Source organism: Petaurus breviceps, unplaced genomic scaffold (genome assembly GCF_028583685.1).
Source record: "Petaurus breviceps papuanus isolate PSGF00001 unplaced genomic scaffold, PetGlider_PUasm1.0 176, whole genome shotgun sequence".
In the NCBI taxonomy this organism is placed as follows: domain Eukaryota; kingdom Metazoa; phylum Chordata; class Mammalia; order Diprotodontia; family Petauridae; genus Petaurus; species Petaurus breviceps.
This window is the reverse complement of record NW_027185771.1, coordinates 33,471,189-33,486,585: the sequence shown is the minus strand read 5'-3', so window position 1 is coordinate 33,486,585 and position 15,397 is coordinate 33,471,189. Positions and strand designations below refer to the sequence as shown.

At 36.7% G+C, this 15,397-nt stretch overlaps 1 protein-coding gene across 3 annotated transcripts in view; it reads right to left on the bottom strand.

Annotated features, from left to right (window-relative positions):
- Positions 1 to 15,397, bottom strand: part of WWOX (WW domain containing oxidoreductase) — a 1,292,857-nt gene that overhangs the window by 1,085,201 nt on the left and 192,259 nt on the right. The window lies entirely within an intron of this gene.

Sequence of the window (15,397 nt, the reverse complement as noted above, 5' to 3'; positions counted from 1 at the left end):
GTTGCAGCTGTTGCTGTTGTTTTACAGGTGTGAAGTACTGAAATGGAAAATTATTTAATTTCCCTGTTTTTGGACTTCCTTCAATAAAGTAATAAAGACAAATATCCAATTAATAAATATCCCTTATACAAAAGGAAATAAAAAACAATATCATATATGCTGAAAAGAATATTTGCCCTAAAGATATAACCAAGGATACAATATCTATCTCAATGATTAAATATCTACACCAGCAGCTTTCCAGAGGACTGCTACTGTGAACAGCTTTTAAGATTCTGATTACAAAGTACAGTGAACACTCTATTCAATAACAAATCAAAGCAAAACATTGATAAAAATTAACATATAGCATTCACAATATTACAACTTATCACAGAAAATCACAATATAGTATTTACAATAGTTTATCATTAAAATGGCCACATAGTTTTCACCAAAGTGGTCACAATATTTAAAACAAAGAATAATCATCTCAAAGAACAATAGTCAAAGTCTTCCACTCAAGGGGCAACTAAGTTAACTCAATCAGTCACTTATCAATAACAATCATCTCAAAGTGTAATAGTCAAAGTCTTCCACTAATGGGGCACACTTGATTAACTCAATGAGTCACTTATTCAACAATCAATTGGTAAGTATCATACACAAACCCTCCACCCCTCTAAACTACAATTTCATCATTACTCAGTACCATGGAGAGGTCTTTTCACCTTGACTCAGGGCCTGTTCTCAGATTCCCTGGATCCCCTTCCATGGTCCCAGATTCTACCTGGATTCACCAGACTGTCACCTGGGTTCAATGGCAGATAGCTCCCAGTTCCTGGCCCAGCTCTCTGGGTAGGTCCTGCTCCACACTGAAGCTCACAGGGTCTAGTCCACCTCAATTCCTTCACATTTTCTGCTCCTGGGAATTCAAGGCTCAACCAAGCCACAAAGTCTCAACATCCCAGTCGTGCTTCCTCAGTCTTCTGCTTCCTCAAACTTCTCCTGGGATCCTGGGCTCCTCTGTCACCTGGGTTCCTTGTTCCTGGGCTCCTGGGCTCTTGAGTGCCTGAGCTCCTGTTCAGAAGAAGCTCTAGCACCACAAGTTCTCAGGAAATTCTGGCTCAGTTCTCGATTATCTCTTCTGTAACTACTCTGCCACCAGTTGCTGGTACCAAGAAATTCTGACTGTACCTCTCTGGGGCTTTTCTTATATACACAGCATTAGCTACTTCCTGTTCCTATTTCAGCCAATTCCTTCCTGGTATATCAGCCATAGGAGACAGGAGTTCATACCTTCTGTTTCCCCAACAGAGACTTGATCAATTACTAAGTGCTAAGTACCTACTACCTTTGCCTACACAAAGGGATCTTCAAATTCAAATTACATTACCATTACAATGATCTACACCTGATCTACAATGATCTACATTCTACATACCTAAAAGCAGAATGCTCAAATCCATTATCTCTCTGATTCTCCTTCCTTACTTTGGAAAAAAAAACTTGGGACTAGCCTCAGTAGCAAATGGAATAAAATCTACTCTAGTGTTCACCTACTTAAAGATACATTGCTAGATCCAAGATGGTGGAGTGAAAGCAGGAACTCATCTGTGCTCCTCCGTGAATTTCTTCAGTAAACTCTAAAAAGTGAATCTGAATGGATTTTAGAGTGACAGAATCCTTTGGGAGACAGTGTGACAGATTCCCAGTGCACGAAAGTGCACATGTGGGACTGGGTAGGGGGAGCATGGAGGACGCCGGCTACACCAGCACAGACCTGAGACCAAACCACAGCGGAGCAAGAGTGAGCCCTGGCTTCACAGACCTCCCACCACAGGATGGAGGATTGCTCGGAGCTGGGTAAGAGACAAACACAGGGCCCACAGCAGCGACAGCAGCTTCTCTTGGGGCTATCAACCCAAAGCCTGGACATTTAAAAATCACCTACCTGAACTTTTAGTACCCAAGATAACAGAGTAAACCCTAGCTGCTCTAAATCCCCCTTTCTGAACCTGAAAACCCAGAAATTATTACCCCAATGTAAAATTCTAAAATAGTGGAAGCAGTGGCAAGCTTGGGAATCCTAGAAGAAGGGTATGACTGAAGATATGCTTAGTGTGAAGTGAAGGGCAGGAGGCATCCCAACAAAGCCCATCTCAATTAATCAGTAGGACATCCTGAAGCTCGAGGGGGGGGTCGGGAATCATACTAGAAGCCCAGGTGGGTCAAGGAAATCTGCAGACACCAGCATGGCACCAGGGGAAACACTGAGAGTCCTGGCCTTGGTCTCAGTCTAGGCACCCAGAGACTAAAGTACACAAAGTCAAGAACCAGGGCCTAGCTCCCAGCTTCAGAAGCGAGAATGAGAGCCCTCTGTACCCCAGAAGTAGAAATACACTTTAAAAGCCAGAAAATAGGTCATCAAATGGGCCAGAAGCAAACAAAAACAACTGAATCACATTATTGTGAATAAGAAGAATCTCTTTCAGGAGATACCATCGACTCTATATCCACAACTGAGACCACTTGAGAAAAAATGAACTGGTCTCAAGCCCAAAAAAGCATTCTTGGAAGAGCTCAAGAAAGATTTTAAAAGACAAATTAGAGAAGTAGAAAATGAACTGACCAATTCTTTTTTTTTCATTTTTCAAATGCTTTATTAACTTCTGATTTACATCATTAGTTTCCGCCAGATTTTGAGTTACAAATTTTCTCCCCATATTTCCCCTATCCACCGCCCCAAAATAGCAATCCCAAAGGATATCCCCTCCTCCAATCTGCTCTCTGCCATACCCCTTTTGACTTTTCCAGTGGATCTCTATGCCCCAGTGCTTGTATATCTTATTTCCCAATTATATGTAAAATAGTATTAATAATAGTGTATATATGTGTGTGTGTGTATTTAAAAATTTGATTTTAAAACTTTGAATTCCAGATTCATTCCCTTCCTCCCTTGTCACCCACCCTTACTGGGAAGATAAGCAGTTCAGTATAGGTTGTATATGTGTGGCTAATACAAAACAATAACAGTAGATATACTGTAAAACACTGGCTATATTTTCCTCCCTACTATCCCACCTCCCACTTGTTCTATTCTCTACTTTGATCCCATCCCTTTACAAAAGTGGGTGCTTCCTACTTCCCACCACCCCCAGCCTGCCCTCCCTTCCATCATCCCCCCTCTCATCCCCTTCCCCCTACTCTCCTGTAGGGTGAAATACCCTATTTAGTGTGTATTTCATTCCCTCCTCAAACCAAATTCAATGGGAATAAGGTTGACCCATTCCCTTTTGCCTTCCTATTCTTCCCCTCCATTGTAACCATTTTCCCTTGCCTCTTCTATATGAGATAGTTTACCCTATTCTATCTCTCCCCATCTCCTCTCATTATATTCCCCTCTCACATCTTAATTTCACCTTTTAAGTATCTATATTTTTACTGTTAAATTGATCCTGTGCCTTCTATCTATGTATACCTGTAAACATATATACACACATTCACATATGTATTCATATGCCCATATACCATCATATATAGACATATATTTTTTTTTCCTATTCCTTTCAACTACAGAGAAAAGTTTCATAAGTTACAATTATTGTTTTTCCATGTAAGAATATTAATAGTTCAACTTTGATAAGTTCCTTATGATTTCTTTTCCCTGTTTACCTTCACATGCTTCTCTTGCTTCTTGTATGTCAAATTTTCTATTCAACCCTGTTTTTTTCAACAAGAATGGTTGAAAGTCCTCTATTCCACTGAATGACCATATTTTCCCCTGAAACATGATACTCAGTTTTGCTGGGTAGGTGATTCTTGGTTTTAATCCCAGCTCCTTTGACCTCTGGAATATCATATTCCAGGCCCTTCCATCCCTCAGTATAGAAACTGCCAGATCCTGGGTGATCCTGATTGTGTTTCCACAATATTCAAACTGTTTCTTCCTAGATGCTTGTAATATTCTCTCCTTAATCTGGGAATTCCAGAACCTGGCTATAATATTCCTAGGAGTTTTGTTTTTGGGATCTTTTTCAGGAGGTGATTGGTGGATTCCTTCAACCTCTATTTTGCCCTCTGGTTCTAAAACATCAGGGCAGTTTTCTTTGATAACTTCCTGGAGGATGATTTCTAGGTTTTTACTTTGATCACGGCTTCCAGGTAGTCCAATAATTTTTAAATTATCTTTCCTGGATCTATTTTCCAGGTCAGTGGTTTTTCCCATGAGGTATTTCACATTGCCTTTTATTCTTTCCTTTGTTTGGATCTGTTTAACAGCATCTTGATTTCTTATAAAGTCATTAGCTTCCATTTGCTCCAATCTAATTCTGAAGCAATGATTCTCCTCATTGAGCTTTTGAGATTCTTTTTCCATCCGGCAAATTCAGCTTTTTAAGGCATTTTTCTCTTCATTGCCTTTTTGAGCCTCTTTTGCCATTTGAGTCAGTCTATTTTTTAAGGTCTGATTTTCCTCAGTCAGGCTGTTGACTCTCATTTTGTAATTTTCTTGCATCGTTCTCATTTTTCTTCCCAATTTTTCCTCCACTTCTCTTATCTGCTTCTTAAGGTCCCCTATGGCCTATAACCAGCTCGTACTTTCCTTTGAAGCTTTTGATGCAGGAGTTCTGACTTCACTGTCTTCCTCCTGTTCCATGCTTTGCTCCTTTTTGTCCCCAAAATAGCAGTCTAAGGTTGGAATCTTCTGTCTGCTTTGTTTCCTTTGCCTGGTCATGTCTCCCCTCAGTCACTTTACCCCTGGGCATTTTGCCACAGTAGGAGTCTGCCACCAGACAGGGGAGCTTTTATCCCAAATGCTGGGGTTTTCTCAGCTGCCAGAGGTATTAGATGGGTGCCCTCTCTGAGGCCTCCACACACTCTGGCAAGCTGGACACACGCCCTAGGACCTCCACCCTAGACTACAATCCAGATCCAAGCAGGTTAAAGCAAGAGCAATTACCCCTCAGACTGGTGCTTGGTCCCCCTACACTCTGCAGGCCAGGAGCTGAAGCTGCCATGTGGCGCTGGCTGGCTGTGCCGGGCATCTCAGAGGCTTCTCACCCTGGGGGCAAAAGCCACACACTCCCACTTACTGGGTCCCAAAGTCCAGACTACACTGACTTCTCACTTTTTCCTTTGCATCTACATGTTGATAAATCTGAAAACGGCCACAGCTGCTGCTGATCTGGAGTCCCTCCCACTAGCAGCTGGTCAGGCCCACCCTGGGGCTAAAACCTCTGGCTCACACTGGGCTCCCGGAGCGCTGTGCTGGCCGCTTGCTGCTGGCCTGCCTGGCTGTCCTCAGCGGGAGGTTAGCTTCTCTGTGTCATTTTCTGGGTTCTGCAGCTCCAAAGTTTGTTTAGAGATCCCTTTTTACATGGATTGGGGATGGTGGAAGCTGGAGCCGCAGGGAACTCCTGCTTCTACTCTGCCATCTTTACTCCATCCCTTCTCCATTACTCTTCAAAAGTCTGACCAATTATTTTAAAATCACATTGGCCAAAATGGAAAAAAAATCTCACTGAAGAAAACAAATCCTTAAAAAGGAAAATTTGTGAACAGGGACGTGAGGTTCAAAATCTAACTGGAGAAAATACCTCCCTAAAAATGAAATCTGAATATATGGAAAAGGAGTTTCAAAAACTAACTGAAGGAAATGATTCACTAAAAATTAGAATCAGTCAAGTCAAAGCTAATAACTCTATGATGCATCAAGAATCAGTCAAATAAAATGTAAAGATTGGAAAATTAGAAGAAAATGTAAAATATCTGATTGGGAAAAAAACTGACCTGGAGAACAGATCCAAGAGAGATAATTTAAGAATTATTGGTCTACCCGAAAGCCATGAAAAAAAAAACAGCCTGGACAACATCTTCCAAGAAAATATCAAAAAAAAAAAGTGTCCTGAGGTGCCAGACTCAGAGGGCAAAATAGTTATCAAAAGATTTCACTGTGCTCCTCCTGAAAGAGATCCCAAATTGAAAACTTCAAGAAATACAGTAGGCAAATTCCAGAATTATAAGGTCAAGGAAAAAATACTGCAAGCAGTCAGAAAGAAACAATTCAAATATCATGGAACTATACTCAGGATCATACAGGACTTAGCAGCTTCTACATTAAAAGATCAGAGGGATTGTAATATGATATTTAGTAAGGCAAAAGAGTTGAACTGCAACCAAGGATCAATTACCTGGCAAAACTGAGCATAAATTTTCAGGCAAGGAGGTGATCATTCAATGAAATAAGGGACTTTCACACTTTCCTGATGAAAATTCAGAGCTCAATAGAAAATTTGTTCTCCAAATACAAGAGTCAAGAGAAACATAAAAAGGTAAATATGGAAAACACACACACATGGGCGCACGCACACATAACTTGTGATTCAATAAGAGCAAACTGTTTACATCACTATATGGGAAGCTGATCCCTGTCAATATTGAGATCTATATAATTATCTTGACATTTAAAAGGGATAAATATAGATAGAAGGTGTGAGAATAAATGAACTAATCTGATGATAAAAACTTTATTAAGGGATGCAAAGGGATTGTAATGGGAGAAAATGAAAGGAGAAAGAAAACAGTAAATTTGGCCAAATGAAGAGGCATAAAAACATATTATAGTAGAGAGAAAGAAGGGAGGAAGATGAACATTATATGAACTTTACCCTCATTGGTTTTGGTTCAAGGGGGGATTAACATAATCAGGTAAGTTTAGGATTCTAACATGAAAAGACACAAAAACTCATAGTAGAGGGAAAGGAGGGAGGGAGAGGAACACTGTATGAAATTTATTCTCATAGGTTTGGGTTCAAGGAGGGAATAACATACTCTGTTAAATAAAAAATTCTCTTGTGCCCTATAGGCAATAGGAGGGGTAAGGGAAAAAAGGGGGGGGTGGAGAGGGAAATAGTAGTAAGGGGGAAGGATACATAAAGGGAGGGAGGTGCACAGGGAGGGGATACAGAGGGAGGTGGTGGTCAAAAGAAAAACTCTTAAGGAGGGGAAGGGAAAAGGGAGAAATAAAAGCATAAACAGGGGAGGGAATAGGATAGAGGGAAAGATACAGGCAGTAATGATAACTGTGAAGGTGAATAGGAAGAACTTTCCCATAAAAGAGGCAGATAGCAGAATAGATTAAAAACCATAATTCTACAATATGTCATCTACAAGAAACATATCTGAAACAAGGGGATATGCAGAGGGTAAAGGTAAAAGGCTGGAGAGGAATATATTATGCTTCAGCTAAAGTTATAAAAAGCAGGGGTAGCAATCCTTACCTCAGATAGAGCAAAAGCAAAAATAGATCTAATTAAAAGAGATAAGAAAGGAACCTATATCCTGCTAAAAGGCACCACCAAGAATGAAGCAATATCATTAGTTAACATATATGCATCAAGTGGTATAGCAGCCATATTCCTAGAAGAAAAGTTGAAGGAATTAAAGGAAGAAATAGATGGCAAAACTATACTAGTGGGGGACCTTAATCTCCCCCTCTCTGAACTTGATAAATCTAACCTCAAAATAAATAAGAAGTTAAGGAGGTGAATAGAATTTTAGAGATGGTAGATATGATAGACCTCTGGAGAAAACTCAATGGGGATAAAAAGGAATTTGCCTTCTTCTCAGTGGTACATGGCACATACACAAAAACTGACCATGTACTAGAGCATAAAAACCTCACAATTCAATGCAGAAAGGCAGAAATATTAAATGCATCCTTCTCATATCACTATGCAATAAAAAATTATATTTAATAAAGAACCAAGAAAAGATAGACTAAAAACTAATCAGAAGCTAAATAATTTAATCCTTAAGGATGTATAGGTCAAACAACAAATCATAGAAACAATCAGTAACTTCATTCAAGAGAATGACAATAATGAGACAAGATACCAAAACTTGTGAAATGCAGCAAAATCAGTACTTAGGGGACGTTTTATATGTCTGAATGCATACATTAATAAAATAGAGAAAATGGAGGTCAATAAATTGGGCATGCAACTGAAAAACCTTAAAAAAGAACAAACTGAAAATCCCCAATTAGATACTAAATTAGAAATACTGAAAAAGGAGAGATTAATAAAATTGAAATTAAGAAAACTATTGAATTAGTAAATAAAACTAAGAACTGGTTTTAAGGAAAAAAAACAATAAAATTGACAAGATCTTAAGTCAATATGATAAAAAAAAAAGAAGAAAACCAAATTAAGAGTATCAAAAATAAAAAGGGTAAATCTACCTCCAATGAAGAGGAAATTAAAACAATAATTAGGAATTATTTTGCCCAATTGAATGTACAAAAATTTGACAATTTTAGTGAAAGAGATGAATATGTACAAAAATATAAGTTGCCCAGATTAACTGAAGAGGAAGTAAATTACTTCAATAACTCCATCTCAGAAAAAGAAATCGAACAAGACATCAATGAACTCCCTAGGAAAATCTCTAGGGCCAGATTGATTTACTAGCAAATTCTATCAAACATTTAAAGAACAATTGATTCCAATATTTTTAAAACTATTTGGGGGGTGGCTAGGTGGCACAGTGAATAGAGAGCCAGCCCCGGAGTCAGGAGGACCTGAGTTCAAATATGGCCTCAGACACTTAACACACACACACACACACACACACACAAACTAGCCATGTGACCCTGGGCAAGTCACTTAACCCCAATTGCCCTCCAAAAAGCACAAAAAAAAAACTATTTGGAAAAACTGGAGGAGTCCTACCAAATTCTTTTTAAGACACAAATATGGTACTGATACCTAAATTGGAAAGAGATAAAATGGAGAAAGAAAATTATAGACCAATTTCCCTTACGAATATAAATGCAAAAATTTTAAATAAAATATTAGCAAAAAGATTACAGCAACTTATCATGAGAATAATGCACTTTGATCAGGTAGGATTTATTCCAGGAATGCAAGGATGTTTCAATATTAGGAAAAATATCAGTATAACTGATCATATCAACATCAAAACTAACAGAAACCATATGATTATCTCAATAGAAGCAGAAAAGGCTTTTGACAAAATACAACATCCATTCCTATTAAAAACACTAGAAAGTATAGAAATAAATGAAGTCTTCCTTAAAATAATAAGTAGTAGCTACCTAAAACCATCAGCAAGTATTATATGTAATGGGGATAAGTTAGAAGCATTTCCAATAAGATCAGGAATGAAACAAGGATGTCCATTATCACCCCTCTTATTCAATTTGGTACTAGAAATGTTAGCAGTAGCATTATGAGAAGAAAAAGAAATTGAAGGAATCAAATTAGGCACAGAAAAGACTAAGCTATCAATCTTTGCAGATGATATGATGACATACTTAGAGAATCCTAGAGAATCAAGTAAAAAACTACTTGATACAATAAATAAATTTGGCAGAGTTTCAGGATATTAAAGAAACCCACATAAATCCCTGGCATTCCTAGATAGATAGATAGATAGATAGATAGATAGATAGATAGATAGATAGATATAGATATATTTCTAACAAAACACATGAGCAAGAGATAGAGAGATTCCACTTAAAGTTACTATGGACATTATAAAATATTTGGGAATCTACCTCCCAAAACAAACCGAGGACATATATGAACATGACTACAAAACACTTTTCACACAAATAAAGTCAAATCTAATTAATTAGAAAAAACACTAGGTGCTCATGGATAGGTCGAGCTTAATATAATAAAAATAACAATTTTACCTAAAATGAATTACATATTTAGTGCCATACCAATCTACCAAAAACTTATTTTATAGAACTAGAAAAAATAGTAATAACGAAATTCATTTGGAAGAACAAAAGATCCAGAATATCAAGGGAATTAATGAAAAGAAATGCTAGGGAAGGTGGCCTAGCCATATTAGATTTTAATTTGTATTATAAAGCAGCAGCCATTAAAACTACTTGGTACTAGTGGAGGAATACAGTAATGGTGCAGTGGAAGAGATTAGTTACACAAGACACAGCAGTCAATGACTATAGTAATCTACTGTTTGATAAACCCAAAGTCCCCAGTTTTCGGGATAAGAACTCATTATTTGACAAAAATTGCTGGGAAAACTGGAAAATAGTATGGCAGAAACTGGGCATAGACCAATATCTTATACCATATACCAAAATCAAGTCGAAATGGGTGCATGATCTTAAAGGCTGATACTGTAAGCAACCTAGGACAGCAAGGAATAGTTTACCTGTCAGATTTATGGAGAAGGGAAGATTTTATGACCAAACAAGAATTAGAGAACATTATGAAATGCAAAATGGATAATTTTGATTACATTAAATTGAAAAGTTTCTGTACAAATAAAGACAATGTCACCAAGATTAAGAGGGAATTGGAAAATTGGGAAAGAATTTTTCAACCAGTGTCTCTGATAAAGGCCTCATTTCTAAAATATATAGAGAACTTAGTCAAATCTATAAGAATACAAGTCATTCCCCAATTGATAAATGGTCAAATGATATGAACAGGCAGTTTTCAGAGGAAGAAATTAAAGATATCTATAGGCGTATGAAAAAATGCTCTAAATCAATATTGATTAGAGAATTGCAAATCAAAACAATTTTGAAGCATCACATCTCACCTGTCAGATTGGCTAAGATGACAAAAGAGGAAAATGATAAATGCTGGAGAAGATGTGGAAAAATCGGAACACTAATGCATTGTTGGTGGAATTGTGAACTGATTAAACCATTCTGGAGAGCAATGTGTAACTATGCCCAAAGGGCTATAAATAAGTGCATACCCTTTGATCCAGCAATACCACTTCTAGGGTTGTATCACAGAGATCACAGAAGTGGGGAAAGGACCCATAAGTACAAAAATATTTATAGCAGCTCTTTTTGTGTTGGCAAAGAAATGGAAATCAAGGAGATGCCTATCAATTGGGGAATGACTAAACAAGTTGTGGTATATGAATGTAATGGAATACTATTGCGATATAAGAAATGAGGAGCAGATGCACTTCATAATAATCTGGAGAGACTTATATAAACTGATGTTGAATGAAAAGAACAGAACCAGGAGAAATTCATACACAATTGTAAACACAACATATGTGTGATGACTAATTTAATAGACTGGCTCCTTTTAGCAATGTAAGGCTATAAGACAACTCTAAAAGACTCATGATGGAAAGAAATATCCACATCCAGAGAAAGAACTACAGAATCTGAATGCAGACTGAAGCAAACTACTTGCGCTCTCTCTCTCTCTTTTTGTTGTTGTTGTTTCCTCTTTCTCATTGTTCACTCCATTGGTTATAATCCTTCTTTACAACCTGACTAATGTTTAATGTGAAGGTATTTGTAGATCCTATATTTGATTGCATGATGCCACATGGAGGGAGGGGAGAAGAGAAAATTTGAAACTCAAGGGAGTGGGCAACTGAATGCTATAAACTAAAAGTAAATAAATATTTTTTTAAAAAATAACCTTAAAAAGATATATTGCCCATTTTTTGTATAAAAGTAGGCTTAAATAATTTTTAAAGTTTTTAGGTTCAATATTAATATTTATTAGCAAACATTCAAAGTATTTTATTTACGTATCTGAAAGATGTATTTAAGAGATTTAAATATTTGTCAAATTGCAAAGAGAGGTGGATCAAAGAACATAAGCTGGAGCTACAGATCTACAATGGATTCCCCTGTGTTCCCTTGTGCATGCCCCTTTACCTCTTATAAGTCTCAGTTAATAATGGGGATAACATCTGCACCACTGACCTCACAAAGCTGTAATGATCCTTATACCATAATGTGCTAAAGAAATTTGAATTGCTATTATCATTGTAACAAATTTCCTCCAAAGTCCTATTTCTCAGGCTCATCTTGGCACTGAGGTGACCCCAACTTATCACCTCTGAGGCCAAGAAAGGTATTGCAAATGCTATCAAGTTAAGAAAGGTTTCAAGGTTTAGCACTGGAGGGAAGTCCACCAGGGATGAATTTTTTTTTCAGCCACAATAACTCATAAAGATCATCTACTAAGGATTAGGGGTTTTGATCTGCATCAGTTGAGGGTATGCTCACAACCAGAAAATCACAGATTCTTAAAGGATAGCAATAAGTAAAAAATAATTTCAATTCATTTTTTTTGAAACTATAAAATATTTCTAAAAAGTGGCTAGTTGGTTTTGTTTTTGACACAGAAACATAAATTGCCTAAAAATGAAAGGAAGAGCTAGAATTTGTTTTTTATATTTCCAACAAAAAACATTTCAGTCAAGGTCTTTCTATATTGAACCATTCGGTTATGAGTTTGGTTATCAGTTTAGTCATTCCTAATTGCAGGAATTCCAAATAGACAGAATCATCTAGTTTGCCCTTAAGTCATAAAAATGTCATCACTAAGTTCCAAAGAAATGTCCTTTACAGAAATATCTAACGTAATTGCACCAATAATTCATCTTCAATTAAGGTACTGGGAGTTCTGTCTAAACAGATAGTATAGAGGTCACATATATAGCATATGTATCTTACCAAAGTTCAAAGAATTAAGGCAAATACACATCACACCATGCAGAAGGAGTATTTCTTTTTACAATTCAGAAGACATATTGCACTTTTCACTATGTGAGGGCCTTTATTAAGTACACCAATTCTCACTATACTGTAAATGTACATAAATGCTAGTTTAAATAGTTTTGGTTGTCAGAATTCCAGATAAAGCAATTAATATTTTTGAATTCTGAAAAGCACCCTGAATTCCCCACCAAGAGTGTGCAATAAAGTCTAATATAATAGATAATTATCCTCAAAGAAATTTCATAAAATGTCAGGTCTTAATAGGACCTTAGAATATAGAACACCATACCATAGCTCAAAGGGAGAATAAAGAATGTCAAATGTTCATTAAGGCATGTTAGCACACAGAATGGCATAGATGGAAAAGATGTTATAGATTATTCCAGTATCTTATTTTACAGAAGAAACTGATACCTAGGCAGGTTACAAAATCACAGGAAGATACTGCAAGATCTAACAGTTGAAAGAGACCACAGAGGTCATCAAGTACAATCTGAACAAAGACTCCCCTCCACAGCTTGCTCAACATGTGGTTTATCCATCACCTTTCCTGAATTCCTTCAGTGAGAAATAACTACTCTACTTTGGGATGGCTTTTCTTCACAGTAAGATTTTCTTTCCATCAAGACTAATTCTTTTTTTTCCCCTTTTCTTTAATTGTAATTAATTTGTTTGTTTCCTTTTAGTTTACAGGATTCAATTCCACAATTCCTTGAGTTTCACATTTTGTCCCCCCTCTCCCCCCCCCATGGTGGCATATAGTCAAGTATAGGGTCTGTAAATACTTTCACATTATACATTAGTCAGGTTATAAGGACAGATTGTACCAGCTGGAATGAAAAATGGTAAAGAGGACATAAAACCAAATAAGAGAAGGAAAAAGATCAGGTATTTTGCTTCCACCTGGATATAAACTTAGTTCTTTCTAGTTCTTTCTCTGGATGTACATATTTCTCTCCATCATGAGTCTCTTGGGCTTGACTTATATCACTGCATTGCTGAGAAGAGTCCAGTCTATCAAAGTTGGTCATCACACATACATTGTGTCTGTAATTGTGTACAAAGTGGCTGATGTAGAGTTGAGGAAATATCAATGCACTTATAAGTTATAACCTCTCTCAGACACCAATTATGTGGCCATGATTAAACTATTTAATCTCTGGACTTTAGTCTTCTTATTGGGGCTAACACCACCTACCTCTTTGGGTTCTTCTGAAACTAAAATGAGAAAATATATGCAAAGTGCTTTACAAATACTAAAGTAAATGAAACGATGGATAGAAAGTGTTTATTAAGCATTTAGCATGTGCCAGGCACTATGCTAAGAACTAGGAACACAAATACAAAAGTGTGAGTTCTTACCCTTAAGAAATTTCAATTCTAGTAAGGGGAGATCACAAATATAAAGGAATGGTAAAGGGGGAAAAGAGTTTTGGTGGGCAGTTAAAAGAATGAAGGTTTGCTCTACAGAGATATTGACTGATAGGTCCTTCCCCAAAGCAAAGGTAGTATTGATTCAATTACTGTCCCTAAAGCAAGTGGAAAGGAGTGGGGCAGAGTCTGAGACCTAAAGCAGCAAAGCAGGTGGTAAAATGTCCAGGGAGATACCATGAGACATGAATTATCATCTAGTCTGGAGCAGGTTAGATATTGTGACCTAAATGAGTCTGTACTCACTCACCAATCAAGATAGCTCAGGGCCAGGAAAGTAGTTCAAAGCTAAGTGTCTCAGGATTGAGTATCTAAAGGGTATATGTTTCAGGTGAAAAGAAGTTGCTCAAAAGAAAATATAACAAAAGGGGAGGGAGGGGGCATCAGATAAATGGGGATGGCAGGTGAAGTGTTTTGTAAATGTTAGATATTACTATAACAATCATTATTATTATTATTACTACAACTTCCTCTTCCATCAAATGAGGAGGGTAAATTTTAAGATCTCCTCTCCCTTAGGGAATCTACAGCTGCTTACAGAGGGAATTTCTTCTTTACCCTATGCCTACCACTACTATCTGAAAAAGATAACCACCATGGCCCAGCAGAACCTCTAAACACCTAGGCAGGGTAAGGGCTACTTATACATAAACATGCAAACTCATTTCATATATTTACCTGTGCAAAATAGTAAATCTTTTGCATTCACATACATGAATATAAAAATACACTGCAAAACTAAATATTCTTTTCTGCTCCCCAATTTTCCACACTCTCACAAAGCTGGAAGCAAATTCTACCTCAGTTGATTTCAAAGCACTTTTTACTACTTTTACAAGCACATATACCTTTAATATTCACATAAGTACTTATGTTACAGTATGAAAGTGGGAAAAATGATAAAACACAGGAGTATAAATGCTAGCATAGTCATCATCCTGCTTTATCTTATCAAAAAAGGCTACATAATACAAAATTAGGGCAAAATATCTTCTAAAACTATTTTGAATGGAAGTTGGATATAAATAAAAAACAATGAACTTAAAGATATCTGAGAACCTTGAGAAAATTGAGAATTTTCATATAAGTCATTTAATGTGGAAACATTAAGCAATATTAAATCTATACTTCATTTTCCCATGGCAATCCTTTCTTTTTTATTTCAACTATCATCACTCTACTCAAGAGTCACAGTTTAAAGCTATATTATTTAAGCTGTAAAGAGTAAAACCTATGTGAGGAAGTTTTTGTTCTATCAATTATGATCTAGCACCTTTAATGGAATTAAGTACAGATCTATCTTATTTCAAATTCTGGCTTATAATTAAGTTTGACTTAATCAGACATTTTAAAAATAAGAAAGACAAAAGAGTTAAAGTAAAATAATTTAAATTCTCTCAAGAAGGTCACTGACATTCTTAGAGTCTTTGATAAGACTTT